Genomic DNA, 24068 nt, shown 5'->3' on the forward strand with positions numbered 1-24068 from the left:
CCAAATTTACACCTCTTCCTCATTCTAGGAGGGCTCCAAGCCAATTTAGTAGTTTTTCAAAGCAACTTCATACTATAATTTGTCTTTGATGAAATGAATTATGGATTCATGTTTTTTAGGATGTAAATAGGCCATATCAATGATTTTAGGCCAACCCTTGTCTTTTTATTCAGTTTTTGGGGTTTGATCCCTCTTTTGGCTAAGGGAATCCAATAGTGCATATTGAGTTTTTGGTGCTTGGTACTTGGGTAGACTTAGTGACTAGGTTAAATTGTGTTTTGGGGTTGTGATAACCTTCCATTAAGCCTATCTCCATACCTATGATAGATATTTGGCATTAGAACCCTTCACCTTGGGTGTTGAGGGAATTTGAGCATTTCCACCATTCCTTGCTGTTTCAAGACTTTTGCTACCTACTGCTGCATCAAAAAGATACATACAAATGATAATCCAAAAAATATGTTTATGAAGGTGGTGACATGTGAGAAGTTGAACTTTACTTTGTCTTCTAGACTGAAAGCAATAAAATAGAACAACATAGTCTAGGGTGATTTTACATTCTAGTGGGAGCTACATGTTTATTAGTTCTATGATCAATCTCTAAGTATGAGGTTATGTTCATGGAGTCTAATTTGTCTCCAAGTGGGAGATTTTTGTTATGTGGTTCTTAATCAAACTTAGAGGTTAAATTTCCCCCACTTTGTTTAGCACAATTTCCTCCCAATTTTTCCTATGGATGATTGGGGGTAGCACCCCCACAATAGGGATCAAGAGACAATGCCCCTTCCGGGTCTAGAAGAAGTGTCCAAGGTGTAGTCCTAGGGTTTCACCACAAGAAAACTCCTAAGCTTGAGGGAAACACCCCTAAAGCCAAAAATTAATTTACTATTGTAAGAGGTGTTAGTAGTTATTTTCTTCTATTGGACGACATATTTTATCCCTAATTTTGTAAGAAATGTGAATCTTGTATAAAATAGCTTAGGTTTATGGAGTCTATTAGGTATGATGATTTAGTATCTTCTTTTGGTGGCATTTAGTTACAAGGGATTTTAGATTTTAATTAGGTTGAAATCATTGGATAATAATATTAGACTTGTTGTTGGTGCACATAGGCTAGGGATTGAATGGACCACATTAAACTTTTGTGTCTTCTAGCCTTTCATGTGAGCTTTATTCTTTTGAGATATTTTACTAGTAAATTTGGACCTATTTTTTGATGAGTGTTGGTTGATATCTCAATGTACAATGGTCAAAAAATTGCATCACTATAGTTTTGTCAAAATTTTGATGAAATCTAGGGTTGTTGTATATTGACAGACAACCCCATTGAAAATGATCCTAATCTTTGTCACGAGGTGATGTTAGACCACTACTAGGAAAAATCAAAACTTTGACAATTATGACATTTTTATCGATGACATGCCTCATCAAAAAATTGATGTTTAGGAGATCATTATCAACAAGCTTGTCATGCCCTCGATGGAAAGCCTTGTCTAAACATCAATGATTAGGAGATTGTTATCGACGAGCTTTCCATGCCTAATTGAAACATCAACTAATGGTCATAAAAAATTTGATGACAACCCTAGTTTTTAAAAAAATTAAAAAATCAAAAGAATCCTATTTGTTTGGTGATCCAAGGTAATTGGTGACTGTCATGCTGGAAACATTAGGATGTAAGAATCCCATTTGTTTGATGATCCAAGGTAAGACAATTGTCAGTCTATTGGGAATAAGTGTCCCTATTGATTTAATATTGGGGGAATACTTTTTCTAGTTTGATAGGTGAGTGGCATTCCACATGTTTAGTTGTCTGTCATAAGTTTGACAAAGTTAAGGATGTGATTGGGGGTTTAGTTTTAGATATTGTCTCTTCGTATCCTTGCAAGATATAAGATATTATCAAGTGGGGATCAACCATATATTATCCTTTATAGATTACTAGGATTAGAGAATCCTTAGTAAAATTCTATCCAATTGGAATAAGAAGGAGAAGATCATTGATTGACGTCCATCATTCAACACCAAACATGTAACAAACAACATTATGCAGGAATCTAAAAAAACATTGTCATTGTACTTTCTTTCTGGATTCAAACCATAAATAGATTTAGTCCTTACCTAGAATTACCCTCAAATTATGGAGAGATTATTTTTTTACTCTACAATCTCAATTTCTCATTCAATTCTATTGCTCAATACCTTGCAACCAAATACAATAAAATCATGATCAATTAGTGTTATAACAACAACTTTAAGAAGCCTAAGATCAACATGTTACCAATATGGTTACAATTAGAAGAGATCAATTTTAGTGAAAGAAGGCATGACACATTTCAACAAAGGAAACAAAAAATTACTTTTAATAACATCAAAATGTAGAATGTAGCAATAGTCAAAAAAAGGAACTCAACGATAAAACTACAATGTAAATAGTGAAGAATCATTGTCTATATCCACTTAAGCATCCATATGTCTTTGGTTTCTCTCCCTCCCATTGAAAATAAGATTCAACCAATATTAACAAAAAATGCATGTGCAACAGTGTTTCATATGCATGGATAATAGGTGGAGCTGAAAAAATACACCACATTTACTTTAATGACCTGTATAAAAAATGCAAACATGTTGCTTTTTTAGCTCCACCTGATGTCCTATGCATATCAATTAAGATTGCATATTAAACTAGGGCCTCCTTCTAAATTGCCTAAAACAAATATAGATGAAAAAAATTAATCCAAAATATAGATTTAAGGAACAAGTGATATGTAATAATGGCCCAAATTGTAAAACCATTGGCCTGAGTTGTATATATAAGCCATAATGGTCAAATTGGTCAATGGGGTGAGGGTAGAATTTGGTGTTCTTAGGTGTTGGGAACATTTTCAAGTCATATTGCACTTATTGTATGAGGTTTGAAATGGTTTGGGTGTAATTCATTGCAAAATGCAAAAAAAATTCAATGTTGCTTGACAACATTGTCAACATCTAAATGCAATCTCCTTAAAAATATTATTAAATACCTCTCTCATTTGCTAGATGGTTCAAATTTTGATTGATTGAGATGGTATTGATATATTTACAATCCAATGGGTCAAATTCAAGGACATATATGTATGAAGGTTTGGTACAGGGGGTTTAGAGGAACAATAGGGTCACAAGATGATCCAAAAAGAAACATGAAAACTAATAAGGACTTTTAGATCATTAAGCAAAGTAACCATGGCCATTAGAGACATTTTAATGAAGTTTGAATAAAAAATGTGTCAAAATGTGAAAGGTTACCAATATGAGAAAATAGGCCTAACAACGGCTAATAGACAAGTTCAAGGATAGCTTTAGAGTTTAGTTGATGTTTGAGTCTAAAGGGGTAATAAGAGGCTATTTGATGTAATGGATAAGAAATACATGTTAAAGTTACAAAAATGGTGTAAGTTGTCAAATTCACAACATAAGGGATTAAGAAACAAAATTAGTCTATTATATTTATAGGGTAGTTACAAAGGTGGAGGTTGGTTTTAGTAGATTGTATTGTTCTATAAAGATGTCAAAGCTTGATGATAAGTGTAATTGTTGAATGAGTTTTGAGCATCAATCAAGGGAAATTTTTTGCATATTTATATATTTTGACTAATATAACAATGCTTTAAAATGGTTCTTTCATGGTTAATATGTTAGTACCTAAGTCATATTTGTTTGTGAATGAAAGCATGAAGAATGCCCCTAAATGATATTTGTTTGTAGATAAACAATTGTCAAGGGTTCTGGAGTCCTAGTTTGTGGAATTAGGAAACATTTGAAGGTTGAAATTGTGATAAGAAGAAAGGGATGACAATCAGTAAATTGTTATGTGATTGGTACTAGGTGTGGTAAGAGATTGATGGAAAACTAATATGTGGAGCATGGTGGTTGGATGGAGTTGCTTGTGATAGGCTCTAATAATTAATAGGCCTTAATAAAGTCATTAAGTGATTGGATGATTAGTTAAGGGACTTGGTGTTGATTCAATTAGTTTAGTGGTTTAAGAGGATATGTCTGATGTGAGAAGTTGTATCTTACTAGAATAATTAAAGAATCTTTCCTTGTACATGGGACAAATGTGTTGAACCACTATGATTTGCATCATGGTGGTATTAGAGCAAGGGATTAGATCCTTGCAAGTTGGTGAAGGTTAAGAGGAAGTCTAGGAAAGAAAAAGATGGGTTTGATAAAATTATAAAGAAGCATTCTTGAAGAATACAAAGAATTGAAGGGATTGTTGAGTAAAGGAAAGAAGAAAAGAGAGAAAGATAAGAAGAGGAAAAAAATTGTACGATGAAAGGAGGTAGAGCTATACTATCGAGAAAGAGATAGATAATGAGGGTTGATGCTAGCAAGAGGAAGATGGGGTTGAAGAAACAAAAGGATGAAGAACTTGAAAATGAGTTGGTTCAAGATGTTTAAATAGTGATGGATGGCAAAGATGATGAAGAACCTAGTTCTAAAGATGTTCAAGGTGTTGAAGTAGATGTGGAAGACAAAGATGCTAGTGAGGACAACAAGAAAGTAAGTCCTACATGGCTTGAGTATGATGAGTTAGTGCTGTTTGGGATAATGATGAGTCCTTTGAGTAAGGAGAAGGGTACAATGGAAGATAGTACCCCTATGACAGAGAGTATGGAGGCTAATGATGTAACCGTGATGGTGAATGAAGAATTAGAATGCAAAAAGGAATGGCAAGAGATAAGTGACAATTTGGTAGAAGAAATGATCTTAGTGAAAAGGATGTAAAGATGTTGGTGATGGGTCATGAGAAGATCATGGATGTTGTTTATGCTCCAAGAATGGAGATTGGATATGCTATTGTTACCAAGATAGAAGAGTTTCTTTGGGTGGCATACTTGGTGAATTTACAGATGTATGTAGCTAGGATGATGAAAATGAAGATACCTGACTAGATCAAGAGCAGTGAGCAAGATGGAGTGTTCACAATGCCAAGGAAGAATCTTCCCAAGCCATATTCCCCTTAAAATTCCTTTGCATGTGTACAATCTCACAATAGAATATTATCTTTAGGTAGTGAGATTGGCTATTTTTATAAAGTTTAGAAAAGTGTGTAAGGTGGAGTTGGTGATGACCAAAGGAGTCAATGAGACACATCTACATCAAAATGAAAGAAATATAGTCATTAGTGACTATGGTGAAGTTCTCCAGCCACTTGATGATGGGACCATATACTGGTGTTTAGTTTTGATTGGTTTAGTTTGAGCTTCACTTGGTCTCAAAAATCCTTTCATATTCTCTACTTAACAAGGCCAACCACATGAAGGTGGAAGCTCATTTGGCCTCTCCCCCCCTATAATCACTTGAATTTCCTGATTGAAAACTAAGTAAATATTTCATTCATTCATTTAAGAATTATATTATTGAATCATTATAATTACATAACATTCATTAACACAACATACAATTAATTAATATGTATAAATATTCATCAATAATTCGTGAACATGTCAATCATTATATTCACATAACATTCATTAAAATGACACATAATTCATTAATACATATAAAAATTCATCACTAATTCATGAACATGTTAATCATTATAATTATAGAACAATATTCAATAACATGACATAAAATTCATTAATAAGCAACATTAATAAAAAATTCATCAACCCATTCATTATCAAACAAGGTTTTTAACATTCATTTCTTTTTTTTTCTTTTGTTGAAGATAAAATATAATAGGCACATCATGACTATCTTCAACATTCTCCTATGGCTCTTGTGGTTTTGATCTTATGACATGCATGAGGCTTCCTCTTCTTTTTTTGAGGACAAGGCTGATATGCCCTTGCAATAAGAAATGGATGAGTTCAATTCTAAACATTTTTAAAAATGTTATAATTATTTCATTAATCTAAAGAACATAATGGGGATTTTTATTTACCTGATAGTGCCACACCTACTATCACCTTTTTTTCAGCCCTAAGCTCAACATGCTCAACACTAACATCATGCACGACTCCATCACCATGACGTTCTGCATACTAAAAAATATCAAATAAAGGTTACACCAAGTGCAATTTAAGATGTTAAATCTTATTAATAATTACATAATAATTAATTTTTAATAGAAATTGAATATGTACCTCTATCATTATGATGTACATCAAGGCCTTCATCATGTGTAGGATATGTGCCTTCATCATCATGAGCAAGATCTGTGCTAGGAGTAGAAGGCTACAATGAAATATCATGCATGATTGTTATCATTGTCTGAAATTAACATCAAATAGATTATTTTTCATGAAGTTATCAATTTCTATTATTATTGATTAGGCCTATTTACTTATGTATGAACTAGTGCATTGGATTCTTCTACATCTCTCTGGCCATTGGAATTTGTGCAATGGCGGGAAAACATTTCTTTATAGCCTTGCTTGAAGCTAATTTGTTTGTCCTCTTTTGTGGGCACTAGATTAAATTTAATGCCCTACATTTTTTGCATAATATCATCAATATTAAATGCATTTCTTATTTTTAATTATATATGAACAAATTGATATGAAATTTCATTTACTACTACTTAAAAGTTGTGAGTGAATTTTCATATATTCACCAGAGCCAAGATGGTGTTGACCAACCTTCTCTTTCCTATCTTGTGTAGCCTTTGATGAGTCTTGCAACCTAGATATGTAAACTTTGAAATATTTTAGAAACATGATAGATTATATAAATATAAAGATCACTAATTTGTATATAATTACATTAATACTACCACACACCTATTTTTTTTGGGTGGTGGGTTAATTCCTTTAACTCTTAGTCTTATCTCTTTTGCATCTTCAATAATTGCATTGCACTCTAGTTTTGGAACCATAGGAGGATGCTCATACTTTGGGCTGAGCTTTAGAGCCCTTTTGTATTGGTCTCTCACAATCTTTAGATGTTTGGATGCTTTTTTTAAGAATTTGGGCTTTGTTTAAAATATTTTGACCAAAGAGCTCCTCTATAGATTTTATGAGCTGATCTTTTAATTCAGGACCTTTCTCATTCCACCTTTTAACAAAAAACAAAATTGTTAGATAAAAAAATTAGTTCAAGCTATGTACCTTGAATATATGACAAAAAATAGATGAATGAAAAAATGTAGCAATCAATTATATGAGTCCATGTACCTTTTATGTAATGTGGGCCCGAATATCTTCAATGCTAGATCATAAAAAGTTTCATAAAAAATATTGTTTCATACAAAATCATCACATGATCATTAGTCAAAAATGAGTTATGAATAAGTAAACTATAATTACACTCTAAATAATTACAATTTTAAAGTACCCAGAAGCTTAGGCAATTTTAAGGGAACCATATAGTTCTCAGCCATCAACAATGATGCCTCCAAGGATCTAGTAGAATTAACATAGGCTGCTCTAGGAAAGACTAGTAAATTATCACCAGTATAGGTATTTGTTCTATCATCATGAGAAGATGTACCTAGCAGTGCACAAAGTTAATCAATGTCATATTATGATGAAATTAATAAGAAATTACAATCAAATCATATTTAAAACATAACAAAATGTAGTAAAACAAGGGTTTACCAGTTCTAGTTGCAATAGGTGTTGATGTTTACATGCTTCTTGTTGTTGATCTTGTAGTTGGTAATCTTTGAGTGCTGGCCGACCCCATGTGAGGAGGCGTATGCACACCATCAATACCTAAAAAATAATTATATATACAATGTATTGTCTTTTTAAAATATAGATTGCAAAAATATGACATTAGTAATATAAAACTATCAATAATAATCATGAAGAAAATAATCTCCCTTCTGATGATTGAAAATTGAAATCACATACCTGTAGGAGCTACATTGGTACCCTCATAAGGTGGAACATCTCAGTAAGGTCTCAAAAATTGTTGTAACAACACATACATATTTTAGTTCATGATCCATATATTAGTATAAAACATAAAGTTTTATTGAACTATTGTCCTAACAAAAGATTCATTGTTTCTTACTTCCAGACAATGTGCTCTCCAACACAATTATTTTCTTGTCACCTCTTTCTCTTCGGTTGGATTTGGATTCATCACAAGCACAAGAATTTTTATATTGATGATTTTGAGGCTCTTTTTACACATGCTTATAGGTTCACTAGTATATGTGATGCCATCATCACATAATACTATGGCCTCCATATCAAAAACTAACTGCTCTTGTGTAATATGTTCTTTTCCCTTTCCCTAAGCATAAAATTGTGACAAAAACATTAGTAAAACAATCAAAAAAAGTCCAAAACCTTAATGAAAATAACATAATAATATTACATTTTGTAAAATTACAATTACACAAATTTTTATACAAAAGTTTTTCTTACGTTGGAGAAGGGGTGGGAGCAACATCCCTACCTCTGTCATCCGATGGAATGACCATGTTGCCCCATGACAAATTATATATATAAAAAAACTGTACAATGAAAGGAATAGTCAACTTAGCAAAAAATATTATTAATAAAATTGTATATTGTATATTGGAGTTGTAATTAGAAGTAATTAGTTTAAATATTACATATATACTACTTACAAGTCCCATGATAGTGACTTTTTTTTGTATCTACACGTTTCAATTTGTAATTCATTAGTAGTACTTCCCCTAAACTTATTGATTTTATCGCACATACAAAAACATGATTTCCCTCACAGACCTCAAAAATACAATTGCATGAATTATTAGTTGACCTAGGATGCGTCCTATTTATAAAACCTACAATGTTCCTTGTTTCTTTTCGCCTTTCATCAATATACATAGCAAGTTTTTTACGTTGATCATTTTCTTTCCATTGTAGATAATTTGTTGACAATGCATACTTTTTTATATTGAACTATCCACATCCAATTATTGTAATTGTAACAAGGTCCTACATAGTCTATCAATTAAACAACTTTATTATAACTAACCTTTATACCATCCATGGAGAATAGCCCCAAACCATATAATAATGATGAAGCTATGTGACATATCCTCTTGTGAACACAAAAGTTAGTGTTAATTAGAGGTAATTCCTTGGGTACCCATTCTTTTTGAAGATGTGTGTACCTCAAGGAAACCTTGATGTTCCCTTTCTCTCATCATCATAAGAACATGACCCCCCTTGAGTAAGGAAAAATTGCATGTGTTTATTGAATTTTCTTCTAATCTTTTGACCTCTAGTTTGTCTCTCTTCCATAGACCTACTACATGTCTCACTATCCACTTCTATTCCCACATTTTGTCATGCCCAAAATGCAACGGCAAAACACACGTAATTTTTTTTTTTAAAAGACTAATAACACCACTAAGTTTGATATGTTTGTTTTCATAAGATAAAGTATAGGTATAATGTAAGATAGATACAAATTCTCTTAACAATATCCTGACATTCCATTTAAGTTTATAATGATCATCCAGGAATAAATCATTAAATTAAACTTTCATTATCAATTCGATTAATTAAATTAAACAATCCAATTTTGATTAATTAAAAGATCTAACATATTATTTCTTTTATTCACTTTTAAAATATTATACTCACAAAACAATAGTATACCAGGCCCACTAGTAAACATAATTTACAATCGACCAAAATACTAATTAACCCCATAATTAAATTTTTCTAATAACTCATAATTGAATCTAACATAAACAAAACTTATTTTAATTTAATATATTCATAATAATTATAATTAATTATGATCCTTAAACAAACAATTCCGCATTAAATTAAACCAATTCATTGTCTTTATACTTATCACATAAACATGTATAAAACAATAATGATATGAAACTTAAGTTAAACTAAATAAGAAAAAAATCGTCTAACTCTAATAATGTTTAACATTATTTAATTTAAATATACTAAAATCTAATTTAAAAAAACACTAACTACCTTTAATTAATAATAAAATAAATTCTAATAATAAAATATACTAACAAAATATCTTAACTTAACTAAAACTAACTATCTACATAATACTATTTTTTAAAAATAACACTCACTATACTTTATTAACAATAAAATTTAAAATAACAAAGCTAGCTAAAATACACTTAATAAAAACTAAACTAAATTAACAACTAACTACACTAAATTGATATTAAATTCTAATATTACAATTACTAACTAAAATTTATTAAACTTAAATATTTTAATCTAACACCAAACTACATTATTATAATAAAACTAAAAAAGCTAACAAATATCTAAACTACAAACTACCTATCTAACATAACCCCATTCTATCAAACCCACCCTACACTCCCTATCCAATCACACATGAACCAAGGTGGAATGAGGAAATACATTTAAAAAATGGGTAAATTTTATTATTTCATGCCTTTAAACTTCCCCTTTCAACAAGCTACAACCAAACAAGGAAAGCAAGTGTGGGTGACATCATCGTAGGTGATGTGATTGCACCTTTTCCCCTCCAACGCCTAGGCAAGATATAACATGCTAGAGGAGTGGGTAGAAGGTAATTTAGCGGGAGGGTAGTTATTTCATAAAGTTTTATTGGTAGGATATTTAGATTTTTTACTTTATGCATTATTTATTATTATTATTTTTTAAATTTATAATATTTATTAACTCAAAAAAAGATAATAAAAAGAATCTTCAGAGAATATTCTTTGTTTCAAGGGGATTCATTTATTTTTTTCCTCATACAAAATACAGAGTTTTTTCTCTAAGGATGCACATTTTTTCTAAGTGTTGGAATTTTCTAATTTATATAATTTGCCAAGGGCAATATTTTTTTTTTTTTGGTCTATATTTTTTTTTCCAAGGTGTTAGATTCCAAATTAAATTTACATAGTAAGGGGAACATATTTTTTTCTAAATTGAATTATAACATATAGAATACATATTTTGTTTGAGTGTTCGAATAATATTATAATGCTTCTTGATAATTACAAAAAAAATGTAAGATAATCTAACATTCAAGTAATCGAATTTCCTTAACACATTTTGAACTTAAATTACATAGCTTAATATATATCATCATTTTATCTAATTAAGTTTAATCAAATGTATACGATTTTGAAACATAAGAATGCCGCAGGAAGAGTGAAACATCATTTTATCCATTTTCAAGTAAACATATGCAAAACTAAAATACGAGAATCTCATAACTAAGAATACTACTCAATTTTTTATTATCAACATATGTGGTCTAGTCATTTCACATTTATTTTATTTAACCACCTAATTCAAAGGCTCTACTAGGAAAGAACCAAGAAGAAAACCCGACATCGTAGCCATTTTCATAATAAGTTAAAAACAACATTTTTACATAGGATTATTATCCCGAGGAGAAATATCCCAATATATATGAATTCTAATAATAATTTTGAATTTCCTTATTGGCTACATAACAAGGAAACCATTATGAAGTCTACAACACATCAAGATGATCATGGAGAGAACGAAAATTGATCGGGAGACAACCAAACTTAACATGAAGATAATTTCAACATTCACTCCCATCTAGGTTTGCACAATAGGTTTGCCATTGAACTAGACTAGGGAGAAGGTGGATTTTTCCAATACAAGACATCGATTACAACACCATAACAGGTGTCCTTTCGGGGCTATAAACTCAAGAACTTATGTTCTTCCATATCTTAAATTCTAAAACTTAAGCACATGGTTTGTGTTGATAAGTAGGGGCCCACAACACCCTACTCTCTCTCTCTCTCTCTCTCTCTCTCTCTCTCTCTCTCTCTCTTTTCTCATCCTAAGAAGAGACTCTACACTATTGGAGTCCAACTAAAGACCTCCTCCTATACATGGCCACTTTTTCCCTATCCGAGCTTGATTAATACCAATACAACCCATACAATCCCTTTGAAAATCAAAGCAAAATACTAAAGAAAAATATTTAAGAAAACCCATTTCAATCCCTCCCAAACATATTCAACAAACACACTAACATACATATGCAAACAAAATGACTTAAGCATGAAACACAACATGAACAAAAAGAGCTTGAGGGATTCTTACCTTCAAAATAAGGTTATGGAAATTGAACAATTTGAGATGAGATTCCCTTCCTTCTCCTTCTCCTTCAATCCTAAATTCCTCTCTAAAATAAGAGGTTGGGTGAACACTCATTCTCTCTCAAATTTGCCTTTAAGTAAGCTACTAACTCAACCACCTTCAAAATGCAATAACTCCCCCACTTTATTAAAGTTTTTAGAGACTTCTAACTCAACTTGTCATAAGGTTAACCTCAAGGTGGAGTCAACCTTATCCAACTCATGGAGAAACACTCAATTTTCACAATAAAGAAAAAATAGGATATTTTAGTGACCATAAAAGTCAACAAAAGGGGCTAGAGGTGTGGAAAATGCCCCCAACCCATACCCATACCCCTTAGGTACTTAGTTTTCATGATTTTTGGCTTCTAGGACTAATTAGGGACCTACCAAAATGCTAGAAAATTTTGGACTTCCTAACAACCTTAAAAAATGCAAATTAATCACTAATCTAGATTAGTGTAATTAATCTTGATTGCTAACTAATTAAAAAAAAGGTAACTAATCTAGTCCAACTTAGATCTCTAGGTTACTCAGTTAATCCTAACTATCATGCTGAAATGCATATACAAATCACGAGTGTCAAGCGACACTACAAAATCACTACTACAAACATTAACACTTATTGATTACAAAATGATACATTCATTCAACTCACGATACAAATAAAATACAAACAATGAGGTTTTGATCTTTATTTAGACTCAACCCTGGTTTCCACAAATGGTACATATGGTCCAGTTCCATTTCTCCATTAGATTTCTCAGCTAAAATATCCTACACACTCATTTCACACATTGGTAGCTCAAGAAAATCACATACATATATTCAAAACTTATCTGGATAGTCACACAAATCAAAACATAAATCTTTCATATAATTAACCACTTAGTTTATTTCTACTCACATTTAATCATCAGTAATTACATAATCAATATAACATAACTTATTCATTAATTCAAATTAAAATACTAGATAATCATCATTAGGCATGAATATACCTAATATCATAAACATCACCAATTGAGAGATACTAAACAATCTGAATGCATATAACCTAATCATCGAGGTACCATATCAACGTCACCATCATTGGGTGAAAACACCTCATATCATTGTTAATGAAATTTTAATGTTTGAACAGTCAAGATAATGTAGTAGTTCTCAAACCACTGAGTATTTAAAACATGAATAAATCAACTGATTTTAGTTTCTATTAGGACATTTAAACCATAAGACAATACTTCATATCCATTTCAATTCTCCTATAATAGATTTAATAGGGAGATTCATTTTAAATAAGTACATATGAGGAGGGACCTGACATCCTCCTCCACTAGCCTTTGACTTCCTCCTAGAAGTCACACAACTAAAAATATTCATTCTATGCTAGACCTTGTCTAGACTTATTCCAAGATTCACTTGTATAAAATTAATGATTAATAATTTATATACATACTTAGGGATGATAACATAATTACCTAATTATTCTTGCTAAAAGTGAAGTTCAATCCAAAACTTTAACATGGTTACATTTTCTAGGGTCAAATACTCCTTAAAACATATTGGTCACATATAGACAACATTCTAATCTCATATAAAATACTTATAAAGTCTCTAATAATAATAAAAAAATAAGGTATTTCAAATTCGACATACCCACTCATAGAGTAACAACTGTATGAGACTCCCTCAAATGAGGTTTCTTATAATGTAACTTGGCTCTGAGTTTCCATGACATAATGATTCTTTAGTAGGCCACAAAACAAGTCTTTTACTACATATGCACCTTTTGCATCTAACATTTCATTAGGTTAGCTTGTATCCTTATCTAGTTGTATGCTTGGGTGCAATTTCATTGCTCATAAAAAATCACAGATATCACTAGTTCTATTCTCAAAGTCTTGGGAGAGGGTGGGGCATGAGTACTCTCACTAATAACCCCATACCCTAGTGTTATACATCCACTCAATTGCCAAGAATCCCTTTGGTAGGCCCATCATATGTCACTCTGCCAAAAAAATTCAAAAGAAAGTGCCTAAAAATTTAATTTCAACATCAAGGATGAAACATCCAATGCAAAAGTCTAAAACAAAAGAAATAAAGAGTGGCCACAAAATTAATATTTTAATCAAGAAATAAAGACATACACAAGATTCAAAATAGAATCATCAATAATATAGTTGGCTAAACAACCCCACATCACACTGTTGGAAAAAAGGAAGAACATTAAAATACCAACATCTGAAATCATACAAATAAGGAAATAAATCAAATTACTTGCAAAAATTTAAATTACTGACATAATGTGGTCATACCAGGGTCTTTGAGGAAAATGAGGAATCTTAAGTTTTCCAAATACATTGCAAGGATCTTGAATTGAAATTAGATGGTGGTTTAAAGACCATGTCGCTCAACCTAAGATTGATCCCACATACTAACTACATAGCTCACTTTATCGACATCACCCTACGGTTAGGGTTTACTATAGTAATGGGTTTTGGTTTGATCAAAACTTACTAAAAAGTGCAAATGCGAGGATACTTAATATAAGTCCCCTTCAATTCTCTTGTTGTTACATTGGTTTCTTTTCGAATAATTTGACCTGTGGGGACCTTAGTGTCAGCAGAGTTGTACTCTGAGTTGTAGTTACAATATCAAATCTCTTATTCTTGATTTACTATAGTTATATATTAGGGCTTCTACTCATAATATTTCTTAGGTCAAAATTCACCACAATATACCTATTGAAGTTATGTTATCATTCTCACCAAATTTGGTATGATCTTGTATACATATATACATCACTACTCATGTTATTCCATTATTTACACAAGTTCTAATTATTATTCAAGAATGTGCTGAATGCTATTGTTCTTATCAATAATTCCATATTTCATTTCTTTCTAGACATAAGTGACTTATGAATTCATCCTTAGGTTGTAGGTTTGCAACTATGTATGTATAAAACCATTATTAGGATGTTCTCAAATTTTTTTATTTATCCAAATGTCAATGTTTACTTATTAATTCTTACAACTATCTCCTTGTTGAGGATATAGGTCATCATCATTGTTCTTATCATGCCTTATGGCTTATAATCCTCTTATTACTTAACTCTAATACCTAAACCTTTAGTTCATATTAGGTTGATGACCTCATTGCGACTGTACTTTCTCTAAATTATAGGTTATAATTGATCCATTAATTCCAATATCAAAGTCTATGAGCATTTCCTTTGATAATTAAAATTTAGTATTACTCATGCTTATAAAATAAGCCTGCTAACATAATTAGACTCTCATAACCCTAACTTAGAAGTTTGCATTTTTCGATCTTATTCATTCAATACTATATGTTACATACTTCCCATGTGAGGCCTCACCCCGACCCATTGTAACATAGTGATACATTATTATTTTGATACTTATCTCTCGATATGTCGAGACACTATCAGATACACTGAACATTATTATGTTATCTTATGTTGTGTGATGTTTTACTTTCAAATATTTGATTTCATCATTTAATGCTTTATGAACATGTATACTAATGAAGTAAGTGAATGTAGAATTAACACTTTGATTATGAAATTTTAATGATTGAGAATATGAGTAGAAAAAGATAAATAACTAATTATTTGAAAGATGGATGTTTTAATTTATGTGATTTTCCTGATATGTTATATACATATATGCATGCTATTTTCTTGAGCTACTAATGTGTGCAATGAGTGTACATGATATTTTAGTCGAGAAACCTAATGAAGAAATGAAACTAAATCCTATGTACCATTTGTGGAAACCAAGGTTAAATCTAATGAAAGATGCAACCCCGTTGTTCATATTTTATTTGTATCATGGTTTGAATGAATGTATCATTTTATAATCAATGAATGTATCATTTTATATTCAATAAATGTTAATGTTTCGTAACAGTTTTTTTATAGTGTTGCTTGACACTCGTGAATTGTATATGCATTCCAGCATGATAGTTAGGGTTAACTAAGTAACCTAAAGATCTAAGTCGGACTAGGTTAGTGACCTTTTTGCTAATCAATTTATATCAAGATTAATTATTCCTAATCTAGATTAGTGTTTAAGCTGCATTTTGTAGGTTGTTAGATAGTCCTAAAATTTTCTAGCATTTGTTAGGTCGCTAATTAATCCCTAAGGCCAAAAATCATGAAATCTAAGTACCCAAAGGGTATGTGTATGGGTTGGAGGCATTTTCCACCCTCTTAGCCCCTTTTTTTGACTTTTATGATCACTCAAAAACCCGATTTTTACTTTATTGCGAAAATTGATAGTTTTCACCATGAGTTAGATGAATTTAACTCCATCTTGAGGTTAGCCCTAGGTCTAGTTGAGTTATAAGCCTCTAGAAATTTTGGGCAAGTGGGGGAGTTATTGCATTTTAGAGGTGGTTGAGTTTAGTATCTTATTTAGAGGCAATTTTGAGAGGATTTTGGGTGTTCACCCAACCTCTAGTTTTAGAGTGGAATTCAAAATTGAAGGAGAAGGAGAGGAAAGCAAGCTCACCTCAAATTTGTGCATTTTCCATAACCCAAATTTTGAAGGTAGGAATACTTCACCTAATTTTTTCCATGTTGTGCTTCATGTTTTAGTTTTATTGCTTATGTATGTTTGTGTGTGTGTTGAGTATGTTGGGAGGGATTGTAATAGGTTTTCTTAAATGTCTTTCCTTTGTGTTTTTCTTTTAATTTTAAAGGGATTTTATGGGTGTATTAGAATTATTCACCCTTAGATAGGGCATAAGTGGCCATGTATAGGGGAAGGTCTTTAGTTGGATTTTGCCAATGTAGAGTATCTTCTCAGGATGAGAAGAGGGAGAGAGGGTAGGATGTAATGGGCCCCTACTCATAAGCACAAACTACATATGAGTTTTGGAATGTAAGAATGAAGAACAAAAGTTCTTGAGCTTATAGCCCCGAAAGGGCACCTGTTTTGGTGTTGTGTCTGACATTTCCTATTGGAAAAATTCACCTTCTCCCTAGTCTGGTTCAATGTCGAACCTGTTGTGAAAACCCAAGATGGGAGTGAATGTCTAATTTTGTCTTCATGTTATGATTGGTTGTCTCTTGGTCAATTTTTGTTCTCTCCATGATCACCATGATGCATTATAGAATTCATAATGGATCCCTTGTTAAGGGCCAAGAAGGAAATTCAACATGGTTAATGGATTTCAATTATGTTGGGAGATTTCTCCTCAAAATTGAAATCCTATGTAAAATGTATTTAAACTTATTGTTGAAGTGGCAATGATGTCAAGTTTTCTTACTGGTTCTTTCGTGGTGGAGCCTTTGAATCGGGTGGTTTAATAGAAAAAGAGATTGAACAATATTCTTGCATTTGAGTCATTTAGTATTTCAGTTTATGCACATGTGTATTGAAAATTAGATAAAATGATGATGTATAATTTTGCATTTAAAAAGATCAAAATATGTTAAAGAATTTTGATGATATGATTGGTTTTTCATTTCATAAAGTTCATAAGTGTTAGGAGGCATAATGCTCATTTTCAAATGTTCAAGCATTACAATTACATCCACATTATAAATCAATTTTTTTAAAAAAATTGTATTGATAAAACTAACACTTAGAAAAAAAATGCATCCTAGGAGTGAAAAAATCTTTGGATTTTACATGAAGGAAAAAAAAAATTAAATCCCTTGGAGTAACAAAGAATATTCTTATTTGATTCTCTTTGAAAATCTAATGCTAAATTCTTTTAATGTAAAAAAAAAGTATTTTTAAACAAATAAACAAATACATAAAATTAAAATATCTCCTACCCTAAGACCTCACCAAAAAAACTTTTTAACATAACTACTTCTATGTTGAGTGCATGGAATCAATCCTTCCTAGGACTGTGCTAGGTTTTATTGCCATTAAAGGGGTCTGACATGTCAGTTGGATTAGCAAGTCAAACATAGTGGGTGTCAATTTAAATGGGAATGATGTTTAAAACTCAGTCTTTGTTTTTTTATTGCCAAGTTAACCTTTGTCTTGTAAGTGATTTGACCTGGGATTGAATCTTCAATTTCTTTCTTGCCCCATGTAAATTTCATGCCAGCATATAAAAACTTGGGATCACATGCCCCATAGCTCCCTGAGATAAGCTTTATCAAATGAGAATTAAGGGAAAAAGTGATGCAGGTTTGTATTTAAAAAAAGTTATCTTCTCAAATCTTTTTCTCCACCTCCTTGCTTGGGTGTACATTTCCTTGGGCAGCAAACTCCTTGTCTTGATTAGTGTATGGGAAGGGCACTTGGATTTTGTGCCCACATGCGCAGTAGATTTTATTGGTGGTTAGTATAGGGGAGTGTAGATTAGGACTGTTATAGTTTTGTATAAAGTGTTTTTTGAAATTTTAAGTTAGTTTAGATTGTTAAATAGAATTAGTTGCTTTATGAATTAGTTTAAATTTATTAGTAACATAATTAATATGTTAAAGTTTTAGTATATTTTAGTGTTAGTTATTATCTTGTTTTATTAAGTTAGTATTAATCAAGTAGTTGTTAGTAATTGTTAATTTAGGATTATTTTTAATTACAATAGTTTTAGTTTAGTTTATTATTGGTTAGTTTTTAATTCTTAAATAATGTTAATTTATATCTATTTTTAAATATTAGTATATGTTAATACTATTAATTGTTTAAAGTGTTGTATTTAAATGTAATTAGTTTTTAATTATTAAAGTATTTTTAGGTGAGTAAAAGTTGTTAGTTTATAGAAAATATTCGATTAGTAGATAATGTTAATATGTTTTGATTTTAATAGAATTTAGAGTTAAATGAAATTTTTGTTTAGAATAAAGCTTAAATTTGTTATGGTGTTTAAAATAAAGGTTAGTAGTTAATAAAAGGATTATAAATTTATTTTTAATTATTATCAAATAGTATGAGATGAAACATACTATGTAATAATAGTTAAATTTATCTTTATTTATATTGTTATTTAAATAATTTTAAATCTATTGATTTAAAATTAATATAAAATGAAACAAATGTCGAAATTAATTTGATAACAAAATTTTAAATTTAACGATCTAGTCCTACACATTGATTTTTGAACCTAAATGAAATGTCAAGGTATTGATAGGAAAATGTGTTGTTGTCATGTAATGTACCTATGTCATAACTGAATTAAATATATCAAACTTAGTAGTGTGAGGGATAGGGTGAGCATGAGGGTGAGTCGATACATCAGAGAGGACCACCACTCGATAGATCTCCTAGACATATAGGAGATGATATTAGGGAGTTGATATGACTTGGGCCACCATTCTTTACTGACTCCATTGAGGGAACAGTAGTAGAGGCCTGGTTACAAAGTCCACATCAATGTTTTAGATTACATCCTTATGGGAGTAATATGAAGGCACGTCTTGCAGTCCATCAGCTGAGGGGAGATGCCTCCAATTGGTGGCATTAGGAGGAGACTATAGGAGGAGTGAGGATGGATAGCCTCACATGGAAGTCATTCTTGGAGAGATTCTAGGAGAGGTACCTGTCTGAGCACTTCAGATAGAAGCAGATAGAGGAATTTCATTCTCTATATCAGAGGGGTCTCACAGTAGCTCAGTATTAGAGCAGGTTTCTCGAGCTCCTTCCTTATGTTGAATACATGAAGGATGAGAAACTATGAGTACATTGCTTCATCGTGGGCCTAAATTTATCTCTCCAGGGTCTAGTCCATTTGGCCTTCCCTACCACCTTCAGATAGGTAGTTGAGATAGCACTAGTTGCTAAGGATACTCATGGTATACAAGAGTCACGAGATCAGTCTTAGAATTGAAACTCTACCCGGTAGAATTCCCCTTCGAAAGGGAATCCAAACTATACAATAGGGTCCTCTAAGGGCCAATAGTCTCAGTAGTAGATCCCATAGCAATAGCAACATAAACCCTCACAGGGTTATTAGGGCTCCAAGCCCAAGCAGTGGCATTCATAGGGTCCCAAGCAGGATCAAAAGGTATAGGCCCCATATTCATAGTTAGTGAAGACTCAGCAGTCTTCTAGGGGTGGTTATAGTGGATCTAGTATGTCAGGGGGCCCATAATAGTCTAGATCATAAGGTGCATGATCTTATACCTAAGGACCATGCTACACTTGTGGTGGCATGGGTCATATAGCTAGAGAGTGTCTGTAGGGACAATCTTTCAGTGGTCAGAGAGGGGCTTTTTTCAGAGTCGATAGTTAGAGACATGGGCAAATCCCATAGAGTTTTTGCAAAGGTTGACAATCGCCAGGCTGAGCATCAAGCCATAGTTATCGAGGCTACAAGTATTATATAGGGCCATATGGTTGTACTTTTATTTGATTCTAGAGCTACCAACTCTTTTATATCTCCTTATGTAGTGGAGCATTGTGGGCTAGTGGTAGTTAGACAGGATGTCAATTGGGAAGTAGAGTTAGCCTCAGGAGCTAGAGTGTTAGTTAGTTCTATGGTGCATAATTGCTAGATATAGATTGGAGACATGTCCATGATGTTTGATGTATGAATTACCCCTCTAGGTTATTATGATGTTGTTCTTGGCATGGATTGGCTTTATGCCCACAGTGCCAAGATGGGTTGTCGACAGAAGAGGGTAGAATGTGTAGATGAGTTTGGGATCTCTAGAGTGATATTTGAGCTAAAGAGACCAGTATCCCTTCGTATGATTTTTGTTATGTAGCTTAGGCAATGCATGCAAAAGGGATGTCAATTTTTTGCTATCACGATTAGTGACAGAGAGGAAGATTTAGAGGGAGAGCCATTCCTCGATAATTTTCCAATCTTGTAGGAGTTTGTAGATGTGTTTCCTTCAGAGCTCCCTAGTATGCCTCCACCTAGAGCAGTGGATTGTCATATTGACGTTGTGCCAAGAGCCAAGCCTGTATTGAGAGAAATATATAGGACTGCTCATGAGCTCAGTAAACTAAAGGCTCAGTTGAAGGAACTCTTGGAGAAGGGGCATATTCGACCTAGTGTGTCACCTTGGGGTGCACTAGTGATCTTTGTAAAGAAGAAAGACATATCACTTAGGTTGTGTATTGATTATTGATAGTTAAACAAAGTAAACCTCAAGAACCGATATCCTCTTTCTAGAATTGATGATCTCTTTGATCAGTTGTGGGGTGCCCAAGTATTTTCAAAGACTGATCTAAAGTTGAATTATCATCAGTTGAGGATTATGGATAGTGATATCCCGAAGACTGAATTCCGTACAAGGTATGGTCACTACAAGTTCACCATGGTACCATTTGGCCTCACGAATGCTCTAGCTATATTCATGAGCCTCATGAATGGAGTATTTCATACCTTTTTGGATAATTTTGTGGTCATATTCCTTGATGAAATTTTAATTTATTCTCAAAATGAGAAGGAGCATGAAGAGCACCTGAGACAAGTATTACAGAAGTTGAGGGAGAATTAGTTATTTGGTAGCTTGTCAAAGTGTGCATTCTATAGACCTGGGATACATTATTTGGGTCATGTCATTTCGGGTGATGGTGTCTTAGTAGACCCATCAAAGATTAGGGCCATCATGGATTGGCCAACACCCACCAATATCACTAAAGTGAGGAGCTTTATGGGACTAGGAAGATATTACCATTGATTTATTGTAGGATTCTCTAGATTGGCACACCCAATCCAATCTCTTCAAAAAAAGGTGAAGAAGTACAAGTGGACAAAGAAGTGTGATAGAGCTTTTCAAGAGCACAAGAGAGCCCTCACGAGTGCACCGATTCTTACAGTACTAGATCCTTTTGTGAATTTTGTGGTGTGCACCAATGCATCTTTGGATGGTATAGGGGTAGTCCTTATGCAGGATGGATGACCTATTTCCTTTGAGTCTAGAAAGTTGAAGACTCATGAACTCAATTACCCTACTCACAACCTAGAGCTTGTGATAGTGGTTTGTGCTTTAGTGAGGTGGTGACACTTTCGTCTAGGTCATAGACTCAAACTTCATTCTGACCACCAGAGCTTGCAGTACATATTTACACAACCAAAACTTAATGCTAGACAAAGAAGGTGGATGGAGTTCCTTTGTGAGTATGATTTTGATGTTCATTACATCAAGGGAAAAGAGAATGTGGTTGTAGATTCCTTATGTAGAAGGCACCATGAGCTTTCATCTGTGACTACTTGTACTGACTTGACAGAGTGGATATTACAACACTTGCTAGTAGATGAGCTTTATGTAAAAGTTAGTCAGATAGTGCATTCTTAGAGACCCTTGGAAGGAAAGTATTTGGAGTATTCTTTGGAGTCAAATGGACTCTTGTGTCATAGAGGACTTATGTATGTACCTTCCATTGGGGTTTTGCATGAGCTCATTGTACTTGAGGCTCACAAAGCACCTTATGTAGCACACCTTAGTGTTAAGAAGTTACATGCAGATCTGAGATAGTTATATCATTGGCTAGGCATGAGAGTGCAGATTGCTGATATAGTTGCGAGATGCCTCGAGTGTCATAGGGTGAAGGAAAAGCATTGTCATCCAAGTGGGCTTCTTTAGCCTCATGAGATTGTAGAGTGGAAGTGGGATGCTTTATCTATGGATTTTGTCGTTAGCCTCCTCATGTTATCTCACCACCATGATGCTATTTTGGTGATAGTTGACATGTTGACTAAGGTTGCCCATTTCTCACCCATGCATAATACATACAAAAAATGAGACATAGCTCATGTGTTTTTGCAGGACATTGTCAGACTTCATTGCATTCCCTATAAGATCATCTTTGATAGAGATTCACTATTCACTTTATCCTTTTGGAGAGAGTTGCAGGTAGCTTTGGGCACTAGCCTCAATTTTAGTATAGCGTACCATCCTCAAATCGATGGTTAGACTGAATGAGTGAATCAAGTTTTGGAGGAAATGTTGCATATGTACGTGATGGACCATCAAGTCAAATGGGAGGAATACTTACATCTTATCGAGTTTGCCGATAAAAATTGGCACCATTCCTCCATAGCTATGCCACCTTATGAGGCCTTGTATGGAAGACCTTTCAGAACACCCTTGAGTTGGGATAGGATCAAGGATCAAATATCTATTGGCTCTCAGTTAGTAAAGGAGATAGAGCAGTAGGTGACCCCGATTAGACAACACCTGAGAGAGGCATAAGATAGGCAAAAAAAGTATGCTAATGTGAAGAGGACAGATTGAGAGTATCGAGTTGGAGATAGAGTTTTCTTGAGGGTGTGACCACACAAGAGTTCAATTCAATTTAGAAAGGGCTCTAAGTTGGAACCCCAGTTTGTTGGACTGTTTGAGATCCTAGAGAGGATAGGACTAGTTGCATACCATTTAGCCTTGCCACCTAGCCTATCATGCATCCACGATGTGTTTCACATTTTAGTACTTAGAGGATACATTTATGATGAGTCTTACATTGTAGATTGTGATGCTTTGTAGGAGGAGTTGGATGGGTAGCTAGCACTAGAGCCTATCTATATTATTGCCTGATGGACCCTAGCTCTTCAAGGTTGAGAGTTGGACTAGGTTAGGATCTAGTGGGATTGTTATGATGAGGTCATAGCTTCATGGGAGGATGCAACATGAATGAGATCTCAATACCCATATCTTTTTGATGAACTCTAGGAGGAAGTTCATGCCTAGTGGAAGAGGATGTGAGGCCTCACCTCAACCCATCATAACATAGTGATACATTATTATTTTGATACTTATGTCTCGATATGTTGAGACACTATTAGATACACTGAACCTTATTATGTTATCTTATGTTGTGCGATGTTTTACTTTCAAATATTTGATTTCATCAGTTAATGCTTTATGAACATGTATACTGATGAAGTAAGTGAATGCATAATTAACACTTTGATTATGCAATTTTAATGATTGAGAATATGAGTAGAATAAGATAAACAACTGATTATTTGAAAGATGGATGTTTAATTTACGCAATTTTCCTTTTACATTATATACATATATGCATGTGATTTTCTTGAGCTACTGATGTGTGCAATG

This window comes from Cupressus sempervirens, chromosome 2, assembly GCF_028749045.1.
Source record: "Cupressus sempervirens isolate cs-2001-9-10 chromosome 2, ASM2874904v1, whole genome shotgun sequence".
Lineage (NCBI taxonomy): Eukaryota > Viridiplantae > Streptophyta > Pinopsida > Cupressales > Cupressaceae > Cupressus > Cupressus sempervirens.